Source organism: Taudactylus pleione, unplaced genomic scaffold (assembly GCF_031769625.1).
Source record: "Taudactylus pleione unplaced genomic scaffold, aTauple2 ptg000192l, whole genome shotgun sequence".
Classification (NCBI taxonomy): Eukaryota; Metazoa; Chordata; class Amphibia; order Anura; family Myobatrachidae; genus Taudactylus; species Taudactylus pleione.
In genome coordinates, this window is record NW_028284594.1 from 3,191,995 (window position 1) to 3,209,064 (window position 17,070).

At 32.8% G+C, this 17,070-nt stretch overlaps 6 non-coding genes across 6 annotated transcripts; all 6 read right to left on the reverse strand.

The window, feature by feature from the left end:
- Positions 1-9,559: 9,559 nt before the first annotated feature.
- TRNAP-CGG (transfer RNA proline (anticodon CGG)) lies at positions 9,560-9,631 on the reverse strand. Its single transcript has one exon. It is a non-coding gene; the product is annotated as a tRNA-Pro (tRNA).
- A 1,217-nt stretch (positions 9,632-10,848) lies between these two features.
- Positions 10,849-10,920, reverse strand: TRNAP-CGG (transfer RNA proline (anticodon CGG)). Its single transcript has one exon. It is a non-coding gene; the product is annotated as a tRNA-Pro (tRNA).
- Positions 10,921-12,137: 1,217 nt separating this feature from the next.
- TRNAP-UGG (transfer RNA proline (anticodon UGG)) lies at positions 12,138-12,209 on the reverse strand. The gene has a single exon. It is a non-coding gene; the product is annotated as a tRNA-Pro (tRNA).
- A 1,203-nt stretch (positions 12,210-13,412) lies between these two features.
- TRNAP-CGG (transfer RNA proline (anticodon CGG)) lies at positions 13,413-13,484 on the reverse strand. The gene has a single exon. It is a non-coding gene; the product is annotated as a tRNA-Pro (tRNA).
- A 1,203-nt stretch (positions 13,485-14,687) lies between these two features.
- On the reverse strand, positions 14,688-14,759 carry TRNAP-CGG (transfer RNA proline (anticodon CGG)). The gene has a single exon. It is a non-coding gene; the product is annotated as a tRNA-Pro (tRNA).
- Positions 14,760-15,964: 1,205 nt separating this feature from the next.
- Positions 15,965-16,036, reverse strand: TRNAP-CGG (transfer RNA proline (anticodon CGG)). Its single transcript has one exon. It is a non-coding gene; the product is annotated as a tRNA-Pro (tRNA).
- Positions 16,037-17,070: the final 1,034 nt, after the last annotated feature.

Below are 17,070 nucleotides of genomic sequence, written 5' to 3' on the forward strand. Positions count from 1 at the left end.
GAAAGGCAATAGAAAAATGATGAAGGCAAGATTCATAAGTATGTACAAATTCTATTGGGAGTATGGCAAAAACAAAACTCAGTTGATGCTATTGACTTAGCCAATTGAGAAAATCAGATATATATAAACCATGAGATGCACCGTAAAAAGAAAGAGAGGGCTCATCAGGGATTTGAACCAGGGACCTCTCGCACCCAAAACGAAAATCATAGAATCATCAAGTAAGCATGTTTTATTTGATATCTTAACTGTTTTTATGTGAAAATTATATTATTTTAAAGCAGTCACTAATGTGTACAAGGAGGAAATATTAGCATAAATAAAAAATTCCTAATAGTCAATAATTTTCTATGTATACTTGCTTGAAAATTGCTGTGCAAAGTTTTATGATGCCCAGCATAGTTTTTCTGATGGATAAAACCCAAGACATGTCACATGCTGTGTGCAGATAAGTACTTACAAATAATTTTAGCAGTTTGACAAAAAACAAAATTCAATTGTGCAAATAAGTAAATACAATCTATTTTGAGAGTTTTGAAAAAACAACATTCAGTTGAAATTCACTTCAATAAGATAATGGAACCATGTCAAAGAATCTGAAAATTTGGGCACGTCCAGGATTTGAACCCAGGACCTCTCGCACCCTAAGCGAGAATCATACCCCTAGACCAACAAGCCACCTACCTTAACATTTTTCTTTTGATTTTTCAATTGATTTTAAGAAAATAGCTTTTTGTTTTTAAAACACCATATCCATTTATGTAAAAATGAATTTGTAGAATAAATAAAATATTTCCTTATGGTCCAGTAGATAGTTTTCTAAGGTATGCATATAGGAAAAGTGCAGGGACAAGATTTGTGAGTGCCTACAGAGTTTGGACTTCTCTCATGGACGAAGCTAAAGACTTGTCATATGCAATGTACAAATCATGCTTTCAGACACAGAAGAAAGGCAAAAGAAAGCCTTGCAATTTAATTTTTGAACTTTTTGTGTTTCAAAGTGAGACTATTCTTTTAAAACATTCAAAGCTATCTAGACAGAAGGGAACCTGCAGATTTCCTGATATACCACAATACGGTTGAAATTTTAATAAGTATGCTCTTATTTGTAGAACAACTAAAATGTTTCCGTAAGATTCTATTGATAGTTTTCTATGTGTGCTTATTTGGAAAGTGCAGTGACAAGATATAAAAATGGCTACAGAGTTTGGACTTGTCTGATCGATAAAACCCAAGACTTGTCAAAAGCTATGTGTAAATCATGCATAAATAGAAGAAAGGCAATAGGAAAATGATGATGGCAAGATTCATAAGTATGTACAAATTCTATTGGGAGTATGGCAAAAACAAAGCTCAGTTGATGCTATTGAGTTAGCCAATTGAGAAAATCAGATATATATAAACCATGAGATGCACCGTAAAAAGAAAGAGAGGGCTCATCAGGGATTTGAACCAGGGACCTCTCGCACCCAAAACGAAAATCATAGAATCATCAAGTAAGCATGTTTTATTTGATATCTTAACTGTTTTTATGTGAAAATTATATTATTTTAAAGCAGTCACTAATGTGTACAAGGAGGAAATATTAGCATAACTAAAATATTTCCTAATAGTCAATAATTTTCTAAGTATACTTGCTTGAAAATTGCTGTGCAAAGTTATAAGATGCCGAGCAGAGTTTTTCTGATGGATAAAACCCAAGACATGTCACATGCTGTGTTCTGATAAGTCCTTACAAATAATTTTAGCAGTTTGACAAAAAACAAAATTCAATTGTGCAAATAAGAAAATACAATCTATTTTGAGAGTTTTGAAAAAACAACATTCACTCAGGAAATTGACTTCAATAAGATAATGGAACCATGTCAAAGAATCTGAAAATTTGTGCTCGTCCAGGATTTGGACCCAGAACCTCTCGCACCCTAAGCGAGAATGATACCCCAAGACCAACAAGACACCTACCTGAACAATTTTCTTTTGATTTTTCAATTGATTTGAAGAAAATAGCTTTTTGTTTTTAAAACACCATATCCATTTATGTAAAAATGAATTTGTAGAATAAATAAAATATTTCCTTATGGTCCAGTAGATAGTTTTCTAAGGTATGCATATAGGAAAAGTGCAGGGACAAGATTTGTGAGTGCCTACAGAGTTTGGACTTCTCTCATGGACGAAGCTAAAGACTTGTCATATGCAATGTACAAATCATGCTTCCAGACACAGAAGAAAGGCAAAAGAAAGCCTTGCAATTTAATTTTTGAACTTTTTGTGTTTCAAAGTGAGACTATTCTTTTAAAACATTCAAAGCTATCTAGACAGAAGGGAACCTGCAGATTTCCTGATATACCACAATACGGTTGAAATTTTAATAAGTATGCTCTTATTTGTAGAACAACTAAAATGTTTCCGTAAGATTCTATTGATAGTTTTCTATGTGTGCTTATTTGGAAAGTGCAGTGACAAGATATAAAAATGGCTACAGAGTTTGGACTTGTCTGATCGATAAAACCCAAGACTTGTCAAAAGCTATGTGTAAATCATGCATAAATAGAAGAAAGGCAATAGGAAAATGATGATGGCAAGATTCATAAGTATGTACAAATTCTATTGGGAGTATGGCAAAAACAAAGCTCAGTTGATGCTATTGAGTTAGCCAATTGAGAAAATCAGATATATATAAACCATGAGATGCACCGTAAAAAGAAAGAGAGGGCTCATCAGGGATTTGAACCAGGGACCTCTCGCACCCAAAACGAAAATCATAGAATCATCAAGTAAGCATGTTTTATTTGATATCTTAACTGTTTTTATGTGAAAATTATATTATTTTAAAGCAGTCACTAATGTGTACAAGGAGGAAATATTAGCATAACTAAAATATTTCCTAATAGTCAATAATTTTCTAAGTATACTTGCTTGAAAATTGCTGTGCAAAGTTATAAGATGCCGAGCAGAGTTTTTCTGATGGATAAAACCCAAGACATGTCACATGCTGTGTTCTGATAAGTCCTTACAAATAATTTTAGCAGTTTGACAAAAAACAAAATTCAATTGTGCAAATAAGAAAATACAATCTATTTTGAGAGTTTTGAAAAAACAACATTCACTCAGGAAATTGACTTCAATAAGATAATGGAACCATGTCAAAGAATCTGAAAATTTGTGCTCGTCCAGGATTTGGACCCAGAACCTCTCGCACCCTAAGCGAGAATGATACCCCAAGACCAACAAGACACCTACCTGAACAATTTTCTTTTGATTTTTCAATTGATTTGAAGAAAATAGCTTTTTGTTTTTAAAACACCATATCCATTTATGTAAAAATGAATTTGTAGAATAAATAAAATATTTCCTTATGGTCCAGTAGATAGTTTTCTAAGGTATGCATATAGGAAAAGTGCAGGGACAAGATTTGTGAGTGCCTACAGAGTTTGGACTTCTCTCATGGACGAAGCTAAAGACTTGTCATATGCAATGTACAAATCATGCTTCCAGACACAGAAGAAAGGCAAAAGAAAGCCTTGCAATTTAATTTTAGAACTTTTTGTGTTTCAAAGTGAGACTATTCTTTTAAAACATTCAAAGCTATCTAGACAGAAGGGAACCTGCAGATTTCCTGATATACCACAATACGGTTGAAATTTTAATAAGTATGCTCTTATTTGTAGAACAACTAAAATGTTTCCGTAAGATTCTATTGATAGTTTTCTATGTGTGCTTATTTGGAAAGTGCAGTGACAAGATATAAAAATGGCTACAGAGTTTGGACTTGTCTGATCGATAAAACCCAAGACTTGTCAAAAGCTATGTGTAAATCATGCATAAATAGAAGAAAGGCAATAGAAAAATGATGAAGGCAAGATTCATAAGTATGTACAAATTCTATTGGGAGTATGGCAAAAACAAAACTCAGTTGATGATATTGACTTAGCCAATTGAGAAAATCAGATATATATAAACCATGAGATGCACCGTAAAAAGAAAGAGAGGGCTCATCAGGGATTTGAACCAGAGACCCCTCGCACCCAAAACGAAAATCATAGAATCATCAAGTAAGCATGTTTTATTTGATATCTTAACTGTTTTTATGTGAAAATTATATTATTTTAAAGCAGTCACTAATGTTTACAAGGAGGAAATATTAGCATAAATAAAATATTTCCTAATAGTCAATAATTTTCTAAGTATACTTGCTTGAAAATTGCTGTGCAAAGTTATAAGATGCCGAGCAGAGTTTTTCTGATGGATAAAACCCAAGACATGTCACATGCTATGTTCTGATAAGTCCTTACAAATAATTTTAGCAGTTTGACAAAAAACAAAATTCAATTGTGCAAATAAGAAAATACAATCTATTTTGAGAGTTTTGAAAAAACAACATTCACTCAGGAAATTGACTTCAATAAGATAATGGAACCATGTCAAAGAATCTGAAAATTTGTGCTCGTCCAGGATTTGGACCCAGAACCTCTCGCACCCTAAGCGAGAATGATACCCCAAGACCAACGAGCCACCTACCTGAACATTTTTCTTTTGATTTTTCAATTGATTTGAAGAAAATAGCTTTTTGTTTTTAAAACACCATATCCATTTATGTAAAAATGAATTTGTAGAATAAATAAAATATTTCCTTATGGTCCAGTAGATAGTTTCCTAAGGTATGCAAATAGGAAAAGGGAGGGACAAGATTTGTGAGTGCCTACAGAGTTTGGACTTCTCTCATGGATGAAGCTAAAGACTTGTCATATGCAATGTACAAATCATGCTTCCAGACACAGAAGAAAGGCAAAAGAAAGCCTTGCAATTTCATTTTTGAACTTTTTGTGTTTCAAAGTGAGACTATTCTTTTAAAACATTCAAAGCTATCTAGACAGAAGGGAACCTGCAGATTTCCTGATATACCACAATACGGTTGAAATTTTAATAAGTATGCTCTTATTTGTAGAACAACTAAAATGTTTCCGTAAGATTCTATTGATAGTTTTCTATGTGTGCTTATTTGGAAAGTGCAGTGACAAGATATAAAAATGGCTACAGAGTTTGGACTTGTCTGATCGATAAAACCCAAGACTTGTCAAAAGCTATGTGTAAATCATGCATAAATAGAAGAAAGGCAATAGAAAAATGATGAAGGCAAGATTCATAAGTATGTACAAATTCTATTGGGAGTATGGCAAAAACAAAACTCAGTTGATGCTATTGACTTAGCCAATTGAGAAAATCAGATATATATAAACCATGAGATGCACCGTAAAAAGAAAGAGAGGGCTCATCAGGGATTTGAACCAGGGACCTCTCGCACCCAAAACGAAAATCATAGAATCATCAAGTAAGCATGTTTTATTTGATATCTTAACTGTTTTTATGTGAAAATTATATTATTTTAAAGCAGTCACTAATGTGTACAAGGAGGAAATATTAGCATAAATAAAAAATTCCTAATAGTCAATAATTTTCTATGTATACTTGCTTGAAAATTGCTGTGCAAAGTTTTATGATGCCCAGCATAGTTTTTCTGATTGATAAAACCCAAGACATGTCACATGCTGTGTGCAGATAAGTACTTACAAATAATTTTAGCAGTTTGACAAAAAACAAAATTCAATTGTGCAAATAAGTAAATACAATCTATTTTGAGAGTTTTGAAAAAACAACATTCAGTTGAAATTCACTTCAATAAGATAATGGAACCATGTCAAAGAATCTGAAAATTTGAGCACGTCCAGGATTTGAACCCAGGACCTCTCGCACCCTAAGCGAGAATCATACCCCTAGACCAACAAGCCACCTACCTTAACATTTTTCTTTTGATTTTTCAATTGATTTTAAGAAAATAGCTTTTTGTTTTTAAAACACCATATCCATTTATGTAAAAATGAATTTGTAGAATAAATAAAATATTTCCTTATGGTCCAGTAGATAGTTTTCTAAGGTATGCATATAGGAAAAGTGCAGGGACAAGATTTGTGAGTGCCTACAGAGTTTGGACTTCTCTCATGGACGAAGCTAAAGACTTGTCATATGCAATGTACAAATCATGCTTTCAGACACAGAAGAAAGGCAAAAGAAAGCCTTGCAATTTAATTTTTGAACTTTTTGTGTTTCAAAGTGAGACTATTCTTTTAAAACATTCAAAGCTATCTAGACAGAAGGGAACCTGCAGATTTCCTGATATACCACAATACGGTTGAAATTTTAATAAGTATGCTCTTATTTGTAGAACAACTAAAATGTTTCCGTAAGATTCTATTGATAGTTTTCTATGTGTGCTTATTTGGAAAGTGCAGTGACAAGATATAAAAATGGCTACGAAGTTTGGACTTGTCTGATCGATAAAACCCAAGACTTGTCAAAAGCTATGTGTAAATCATGCATAAATAGAAGAAAGGCAATAGGAAAATGATGATGGCAAGATTCATAAGTATGTACAAATTCTATTGGGAGTATGGCAAAAACAAAGCTCAGTTGATGCTATTGAGTTAGCCAATTGAGAAAATCAGATATATATAAACCATGAGATGCACCGTAAAAAGAAAGAGAGGGCTCATCAGGGATTTGAACCAGGGACCTCTCGCACCCAAAACGAAAATCATAGAATCATCAAGTAAGCATGTTTTATTTGATATCTTAACTGTTTTTATGTGAAAATTATATTATTTTAAAGCAGTCACTAATGTGTACAAGGAGGAAATATTAGCATAACTAAAATATTTCCTAATAGTCAATAATTTTCTAAGTATACTTGCTTGAAAATTGCTGTGCAAAGTTATAAGATGCCGAGCAGAGTTTTTCTGATGGATAAAACCCAAGACATGTCACATGCTGTGTTCTGATAAGTCCTTACAAATAATTTTAGCAGTTTGACAAAAAACAAAATTCAATTGTGCAAATAAGAAAATACAATCTATTTTGAGAGTTTTGAAAAAACAACATTCACTCAGGAAATTGACTTCAAAAAGATAATGGAACCATGTCAAAGAATCTGAAAATTTGTGCTCGTCCAGGATTTGGACCCAGAACCTCTCGCACCCTAAGCGAGAATGATACCCCAAGACCAACAAGACACCTACCTGAACAATTTTCTTTTGATTTTTCAATTGATTTGAAGAAAATAGCTTTTTGTTTTTAAAACACCATATCCATTTATGTAAAAATGAATTTGTAGAATAAATAAAATATTTCCTTATGGTCCAGTAGATAGTTTTCTAAGGTATGCATATAGGAAAAGTGCAGGGACAAGATTTGTGAGTGCCTACAGAGTTTGGACTTCTCTCATGGACGAAGCTAAAGACTTGTCATATGCAATGTACAAATCATGCTTCCAGACACAGAAGAAAGGCAAAAGAAAGCCTTGCAATTTAATTTTTGAACTTTTTGTGTTTCAAAGTGAGACTATTCTTTTAAAACATTCAAAGCTATCTAGACAGAAGGGAACCTGCAGATTTCCTGATATACCACAATACGGTTGAAATTTTAATAAGTATGCTCTTATTTGTAGAACAACTAAAATGTTTCCGTAAGATTCTATTGATAGTTTTCTATGTGTGCTTATTTGGAAAGTGCAGTGACAAGATATAAAAATGGCTACAGAGTTTGGACTTGTCTGATCGATAAAACCCAAGACTTGTCAAAAGCTATGTGTAAATCATGCATAAATAGAAGAAAGGCAATAGGAAAATGAAGATGGCAAGATTCATAAGTATGTACAAATTCTATTGGGAGTATGGCAAAAACAAAGCTCAGTTGATGCTATTGAGTTAGCCAATTGAGAAAATCAGATATATATAAACCATGAGATGCACCGTAAAAAGAAAGAGAGGGCTCATCAGGGATTTGAACCAGGGACCTCTCGCACCCAAAACGAAAATCATAGAATCATCAAGTAAGCATGTTTTATTTGATATCTTAACTGTTTTTATGTGAAAATTATATTATTTTAAAGCAGTCACTAATGTGTACAAGGAGGAAATATTAGCATAACTAAAATATTTCCTTATAGTCAATAATTTTCTAAGTATACTTGCTTGAAAATTGCTGTGCAAAGTTATAAGATGCCGAGCAGAGTTTTTCTGATGGATAAAACCCAAGACATGTCACATGCTGTGTTCTGATAAGTCCTTACAAATAATTTTAGCAGTTTGACAAAAAACAAAATTCAATTGTGCAAATAAGAAAATACAATCTATTTTGAGAGTTTTGAAAAAACAACATTCACTCAGGAAATTGACTTCAATAAGATAATGGAACCATGTCAAAGAATCTGAAAATTTGTGCTCGTCCAGGATTTGGACCCAGAACCTCTCGCACCCTAAGCGAGAATGATACCCCAAGACCAACAAGACACCTACCTGAACAATTTTCTTTTGATTTTTCAATTGAATTGAAGAAAATAGCTTTTTGTTTTTAAAACACCATATACATTTATGTAAAAATTAATTTGTAGAATAAATAAAATATTTCCTTATGGTCCAGTAGATAGTTTTCTAAGGTATGCATATAGGAAAAGTGCAGGGACAAGATTTGTGAGTGCCTACAGAGTTTGGACTTCTCTCATGGACGAAGCTAAAGACTAGTCATAAGCATTGTACAAATCATGCTTCCAGACACAGAAGAAAAGCAAAAGAATACCTTGCAATTTCATTTTTGAACTTTTTGTGTTTCAAAGTGAGACTATTCTTTTAAAACATTCAAAGCTATCTAGACAGAAGGGAACCAGCAGTTTTCCTGATATACCACAATACGGTTGAAATTTTAATAAGTATGCTCTTATTTGTAGTACAACTAAAATGTTTCCGTAAGATTCTATTGATAGTTTTCTATGTGTGCTTATTTGGAAAGTGCAGTGACAAGATATAAAAATGGCTACAGAGTTTTGACTTGTCTGATCGATAAAACCCAAGACTTGTAAAAAGCTATGTGTAAATCATGCATAAATAGAAGAAAGGCAATAGGAAAATGATGAAGGCAAGATTCATAAGTATGTACAAATTCTATTGGGAGTATGGCAAAAACAAAACTCAGTTGATGCTATTGACTTAGCCAATTGAGAAAATCAGATATATATAAACCATGAGATGCACCGTAAAAAGAAAGAGAGGGCTCGTCAGGGAATTGAACCAGGGACCTGTCGCGCCCAAAGCGAAAATCATAGAATCATCAAGTAAGCATGTTTTATTTGATATCTTAACCAATTTTAGGTGAAAATTATATTATTTTAAAGCAGTCACTAATGTGTACAAGGAGGAAATATTAGCATAAATAAAATATTTCCTAATAGTCAATAATTTTCTAAGTATACTTGCTTGAAAATTGCTGTACAAAGTTTTATGATGCCCAGCAGAGTTTTTCTGATGGATAAAACCCAAGACATGTCACATGCTGTGTGCAGATAAGTACTTACAAATAATTTTAGCAGTTTGACAAAAAACAAAATTCAATTGTGCAAATTAGTAAATACAATCTATTTTGAGAGTTTTGAAAAAACAACATTCATTTGAAATTCACTCAGGAAATTGACTACAATAAGATAATAGAACCATTTCAAAGAATCTGAAAATTTGGGCTCATCCGGGATTTGAACCCGGGACCTCTCGCACCCGAAGCGAGAATCATACCCCTAGACCAACGAGCCTCCTACCTGAAGATTTTTCTTTGGATTTTTCAATTGATTTTAAGAAAATAGCTTTTTGTTTTTAAAACACCATATACATTTATGTAAAAATTAATTTGTAGAATAAATAAAATATTTCCTTATGGTCCAGTAGATAGTTTTCTAAGGTATGCATAAAGGAAAAGTGCAGGGACAAGATTTGTGAGTGCCTACAGAGTTTGGACTTCTCTCATGGACGAAGCTAAAGGCTTGTCATATGCAATGTACAAATCATGCTTCCAGACACAGAAGAAAGGCAAAAGAATACCTTGCAATTTCATTTTTGAACTTTTTGTGTTTCAAAGTGAGACTATTCTTTTAAAACATTCAAAGCTATCTAGACAGAAGGGAACCTGCAGTTTTCCTGATATACCACAATACGGTTGAAATTTTAATAAGTATGCTCTTATTTGTAGTATAACTAAAATGTTTCCGTAAGATTCTATTGATAGTTTTCTATGTGTGCTTATTTGGAAAGTGCAGTGACAAGATATAAAAATGGCTACAGAGTTTGGACTTGTCTGATCAATAAAACCCAAGACTTGTAAAAAGCTATGTGTAAATCATGCATAAATAGAAGAAAGGCAATAGGAAAATGATGAAGGCAAGATTCATAAGTATGTACAAATTCTATTGGGAGTATGGGAAAAACAAAACTCAGTTGATGCTATTGACTTAGCCAATTGAGAAAATCAGATATATATAAACCATGAGATGCACCGTAAAAAGAAAGAGAGGGCTAGTCAGGGAATTGAACCAGGGACCTGTCGCGCCCAAAGCGAAAATCATAGAATCATCAAGTAAGCATGTTTTATTTGATATCTTAACTGTTTTTATGTGAAAATTATATTATTTTAAAGCAGTCACTAATGTGTACAAGGAGGAAATATTAGCATAAATAAAATATTTCCTAATAGTCAATAATTTTCTAAGTATAATTGCTTGAAAATTGCTGTACAAAGTTTTATGATGCCCAGCAGAGTTTTTCTGATGGATAAAACCCAAGGCATGTCACATGCTGTGTGCAGATAAGTACTTACAAATAATTTTAGCAGTTTGACAAAAAACAAAATTCAATTGTGCAAATTAGTAAATACAATCTATTTTGAGAGTTTTGAAAAAACAACATTCAGTTGAAATTCACTCAGGACATTGACTACAATAAGATAATACAACCATTGCAAAGAATCTGAAAAATTGGGCTTGTCCGGGATTTGAACCCGGGACTTCTCGCACCCGAAGCGAGAATCATACCCCTAGACCAACGAGCCACCTACCTGAAGATTCTTCTTTTGATTTTTCAATTGATTTTAAGAAAATAGCTTTTTGTTTTTAAAACACCATATACATTTATGTAAAAATTAATTTGTAGAATAAATAAAATATTTCCTTATGGTCCAGTAGATAGTTTTCTAAGGTATGCATATAGGAAAAGTGCAGGGACAAGATTTGTGAGTGCCTACAGAGTTTGGACTTCTCTCATGGACGAAGCTAAAGACTAGTCATAAGCATTGTACAAATCATGCTTCCAGACACAGAAGAAAAGCAAAAGAATACCTTGCAATTTCATTTTTGAACTTTTTGTGTTTCAAAGTGAGACTATTCTTTTAAAACATTCAAAGCTATCTAGACAGAAGGGAACCTGCAGTTTTCCTGATATACCACAATACGGTTGAAATTTTAATAAGTATGCTCTTATTTGTAGTACAACTAAAATGTTTCCGTAAGATTCTATTGATAGTTTTCTATGTGTGCTTATTTGGAAAGTGCAGTGACAAGATATAAAAATGGCTACAGAGTTTGGACTTGTCTGATCGATAAAACCCAAGACTTGTAAAAAGCTATGTGTAAATCATGCATAAATAGAAGAAAGGCAATAGGAAAATGATGAAGGCAAGATTCATAAGTATGTACAAATTCTATTGGGAGTATGGCAAAAACAAAACTCAGTTGATGCTATTGACTTAGCCAATTGAGAAAATCAGATATATATAAACCATGAGATGCACCGTAAAAAGAAAGAGAGGGCTCGTCAGGGAATTGAACCAGGGACCTGTCGCGCCCAAAGCGAAAATCATAGAATCATCAAGTAAGCATGTTTTATTTGATATCTTAACCAATTTTATGTGAAAATTATATTATTTTAAAGCAGTCACTAATGTGTACAAGGAGGAAATATTAGCATAAATAAAATATTTCCTAATAGTCAATAATTTTCTAAGTATACTTGCTTGAAAATTGCTGTACAAAGTTTTATGATGCCCAGCAGAGTTTTTCTGATGGATAAAACCCAAGACATGTCACATGCTGTGTGCAGATAAGTACTTACAAATAATTTTAGCAGTTTGACAAAAAACAAAATTCAATTGTGCAAATTAGTAAATACAATCTATTTTGAGAGTTTTGAAAAAACAACATTCATTTGAAATTCACTCAGGAAATTGACTACAATAAGATAATAGAACCATTTCAAAGAATCTGAAAATTTGGGCTCGTCCGGGATTTGAACCCGGGACCTCTCGCACCCAAAGCGAGAATCATACCCCTAGACCAACGAGCCACCTACCTGAAGATTTTTCTTTGAATTTTCAATTGATTTTTAGAAAATAGCTTTTTGATTTTAAAACACCATATACATTTATGTAAAAATTAACTTGTAGAATAAATAAAATATTTCCTTATGGTCCAGTAGATAGTTTTCTAAGGTATGCATATAGGAAAAGTGCAGGGACAAGATTTGTGAGTGCCTACAGAGTTTGGACTTCTCTCATGGACGAAGCTAAAGACTTGTCATATGCAATGTACAAATCATGCTTCCAGACACAGAAGAAAGGCAAAAGAATACCTTGCAATTTCATTTTTGAACTTTTTGTGTTTCAAAGTGAGACTATTCTTTTAAAACATTCAAAGCTATCTAGACAGAAGGGAACCTGCAGTTTTCCTGATATACCACAATACGGTTGAAATTTTAATAAGTATGCTCTTATTTGTAGTACAACTAAAATGTTTCCGTAAGATTCTATTGATAGTTTTCTATGTGTGCTTATTTGGAAAGTGCAGTGACAAGATATAAAAATGGCTACAGAGTTTTGACTTGTCTGATCGATAAAACCCAAGACTTGTAAAAAGCTATGTGTAAATCATGCATAAATAGAAGAAAGGCAATAGGAAAATGATGAAGGCAAGATTCATAAGTATGTACAAATTCTATTGGGAGTATGGCAAAAACAAAACTCAGTTGATGCTATTGACTTAGCCAATTGAGAAAATCAGATATATATAAACCATGAGATGCACCGTAAAAAGAAAGAGAGGGCTCGTCAGGGAATTGAACCAGGGAACTGTCGCGCCCAAAACGAAAATCATAGAATCATCAAGTAAGCATGTTTTATTTGATATCTTAACCAATTTTATGTGAAAATTATATTATTTTAAAGCAGTCACTAATGTGTACAAGGAGGAAATATTAGCATAAATAAAATATTTCCTAATAGTCTATAATTTTCTAAGTATACTTGCTTGAAAATTGCTGTACAAAGTTTTATGATGCCTAGCAGAGTTTTTCTGATGGATAAAACCCAAGACATTTCACATGCTGTGTGCAGATAAGTACTTACAAATAATTTTAGCAGTTTGACAAAAAACAAAATTCAATTGTGCAAATTAGTAAATACAATCTATTTTGAGAGTTTTGAAAAAACAACATTCATTTGAAATTCACTACAATAAGATAATAGAACCATTTCAAAGAATCTGAAAATTTGGGCTCGTCCGGGATTTGAACCCGGGACCTCTCGCACCCGAAGCGAGAATCATACCCCTAGACCAACGAGCCACCTACCTGAAGATTCTTCTTTGAATTTTCAATTGATTTTTAGAAAATAGCTTTTTGTTTTTAAAACACCATATACATTTATGTAAAAATTAACTTGTAGAATAAATAAAATATTTCCTTATGGTCCAGTAGATAGCTTTCTAAGGTATGCATATAGAAAAAGTGCAGGGACAAGATTTGTGAGTGCCTACAGAGTTTGGACTTCTCTCATGGACGAAGCTAAAGACTAGTCATATGCATTGTACAAATCATGCTTCCAGACACAGAAGAAAGGCAAAAGAATACCTTGCAATTTCATTTTTGAACTTTTTGTGTTTCAAAGTGAGACTATTCTTTTAAAACATTCAAAGCTATCTAGACAGAAGGGAACCTGCAGTTTTCCTGATATACCACAATACGGTTGAAATTTTAATAAGTATGCTCTTATTTGTAGTACAACTAAAATGTTTCTGTAAGATTCTATTGATAGTTTTCTATGTGTGCTTATTTGGAAAGTGCAGTGACAAGATATAAAAATGGCTACAGAGTTTGGACTTGTCTGATCGATAAAACCCAAGACTTGTAAAAAGCTATGTGTAAATCATGCATAAATAGAAGAAAGGCAATAGGAAAATGATGAAGGCAAGATTCATAAGTATGTACAAATTCTATTGGGAGTATGGCAAAAACAAAACTCAGTTGATGCTATTGACTTAGCCAGTTGAGAAAATCAGATATATATAAACCATGAGATGCACCGTAAAAAGAAAGAGAGGGCTCGTCAGGGAATTGAACCAGGGACCTGTCGCGCCCAAAACAAAAATCATAGAATCATCAAGTAAGCATGTTTTATTTGATATCTTAACCAATTTTATGTGAAAATTATATTATTTTAAAGCAGTCACTAATGTGTACAAGGAGGAAATATTAGCATAAATAAAATATTTCCTAATAGTCAATAATTTTCTAAGTATACTTGCTTGAAAATTGCTGTGCAAAGTTTTATGATGCCCAGCAGAGTTTTTCTGATGGATAAAACCCAAGACATGTCACATGCTGTGTGCAGATAAGTACTTACAAATAATTTTAGCAGTTTGACAAAAAACAAAATTCAATTGTGCAAATTAGTAAATACAATCTATTTTGAGAGTTTTGAAAAAACAACATTCATTTGAAATTCACTACAATAAGATAATAGAACCATTTCAAAGAATCTGAAAATTTGGGCTCGTCCGGGATTTGAACCCGGGACCTCTCGCACCCGAAGCGAGAATCATACCCCTAGACCAACGAGCCACCTACCTGAAGATTTTTCTTTGGATTTTTCAATTGATTTTTAGAAAATAGCTTTTTGTTTTTAAAACACCATATACATTTATGTAATAATTAACTTGTAGAATAAATAAAATATTTCCTTATGGTCCAGTAGATAGTTTTCTAAGGTATGCATATAGGAAAAGTGCAGGGACAAGATTTGTGAGTGCCTACAGAGTTTGGACTTCTCTCATGGACGAAGCTAAAGACTAGTCATATGCATTGTACAAATCATGCTTCCAGACACAGAAGAAAGGCAAAAGAATACCTTGCAATTTCATTTTTGAACTTTTTGTGTTTCAAAGTGAGACTATTCTTTTAAAACATTCAAAGCTATCTAGACAGAAGGGAACCTGCAGTTTTCCTGATATACCACAATACGGTTGAAATTTTAATAAGTATGCTCTTATTTGTAGTACAACTAAAATGTTTCCGTAAGATTCTATTGATAGTTTTCCATGTGTGCTTATTTGGAAAGTGCAGTGACAAGATATAAAAATGGCTACAGAGTTTTGACTTGTCTGATCGATAAAACCCAAGACTTGTAAAAAGCTATGTGTAAATCATGCATAAATAGAAGAAAGGCAATAGGAAAATGATGAAGGCAAGATTCATAAGTATGTACAAATTCTATTGGGAGTATGGCAAAAACAAAACTCAGTTGATGCTATTGACTTAGCCAATTGAGAAAATCAGATATATATAAACCATGAGATGCACCGTAAAAAGAAAGAGAGGGCTCGTCAGGGAATTGAACCAGGGAACTGTCGCGCCCAAAACGAAAATCATAGAATCATCAAGTAAGCATGTTTTATTTGATATCTTAACCAATTTTATGTGAAAATTATATTATTTTAAAGCAGTCACTAATGTGTACAAGGAGGAAATATTAGCATAAATAAAATATTTCCTAATAGTCTATAATTTTCTAAGTATACTTGCTTGAAAATTGCTGTACAAAGTTTTATGATGCCTAGCAGAGTTTTTCTGATGGATAAAACCCAAGACATGTCACATGCTGTGTGCAGATAAGTACTTACAAATAATTTTAGCAGTTTGACAAAAATCAAAATTCAATTGTGCAAATTAGTAAATACAATCTATTTTGAGAGTTTTGAAAAAACAACATTCATTAGAAAATTCACTACAATAAGATAATAGAACCATTTCAAAGAATCTGAAAATTTGGGCTCGTCCGGGATTTGAACCCGGGACCTCTCGCACCCGAAGCGAGAATCATACCCCTAGACCAACGAGCCACCTACCTGAAGATTCTTCTTTGAATTTTCAATTGATTTTTAGAAAATAGCTTTTTGTTTTTAAAACACCATATACATTTATGTAAAAATTAACTTGTAGAATAAATAAAATATTTCCTTATGGTCCAGTAGATAGCTTTCTAAGGTATGCATATAGGAAAAGTGCAGGGACAAGATTTGTGAGTGCCTACAGAGTTTGGACTTCTCTCATGGACGAAGCTAAAGACTAGTCATATGCATTGTACAAATCATGCTTCCAGACACAGAAGAAAGGCAAAAGAATACCTTGCAATTTCATTTTTGAACTTTTTGTGTTTCAAAGTGAGACTATTCTTTTAAAACATTCAAAGCTATCTAGACAGAAGGGAACCTGCAGTTTTCCTGATATACCACAATACGGTTGAAATTTTAATAAGTATGCTCTTATTTGTAGTACAACTAAAATGTTTCTGTAAGATTCTATTGATAGTTTTCTATGTGTGCTTATTTGGAAAGTGCAGTGACAAGATATAAAAATGGCTACAGAGTTTGGACTTGTCTGATCGATAAAACCCAAGACTTGTAAAAAGCTATGTGTAAATCATGCATAAATAGAAGAAAGGCAATAGGAAAATGATGAAGGCAAGATTCATAAGTATGTACAAATTCTATTGGGAGTATGGCAAAAACAAAACTCAGTTGATGCTATTGACTTAGCCAGTTGAGAAAATCAGATATATATAAACCATGAGATGCACCGTAAAAAGAAAGAGAGGGCTCGTCAGGGAATTGAACCAGGGACCTGTCGCGCCCAAAACAAAAATCATAGAATCATCAAGTAAGCATGTTTTATTTGATATCTTAACCAATTTTATGTGAAAATTATATTATTTTAAAGCAGTCACTAATGTGTACAAGGAGGAAATATTAGCATAAATAAAATATTTCCTAATAGTCAATAATTTTCTAAGTATACTTGCTTGAAAATTGCTGTGCAAAGTTTTATGATGCCCAGCAGAGTTTTTCTGATGGATAAAACCCAAGACATGTCACAT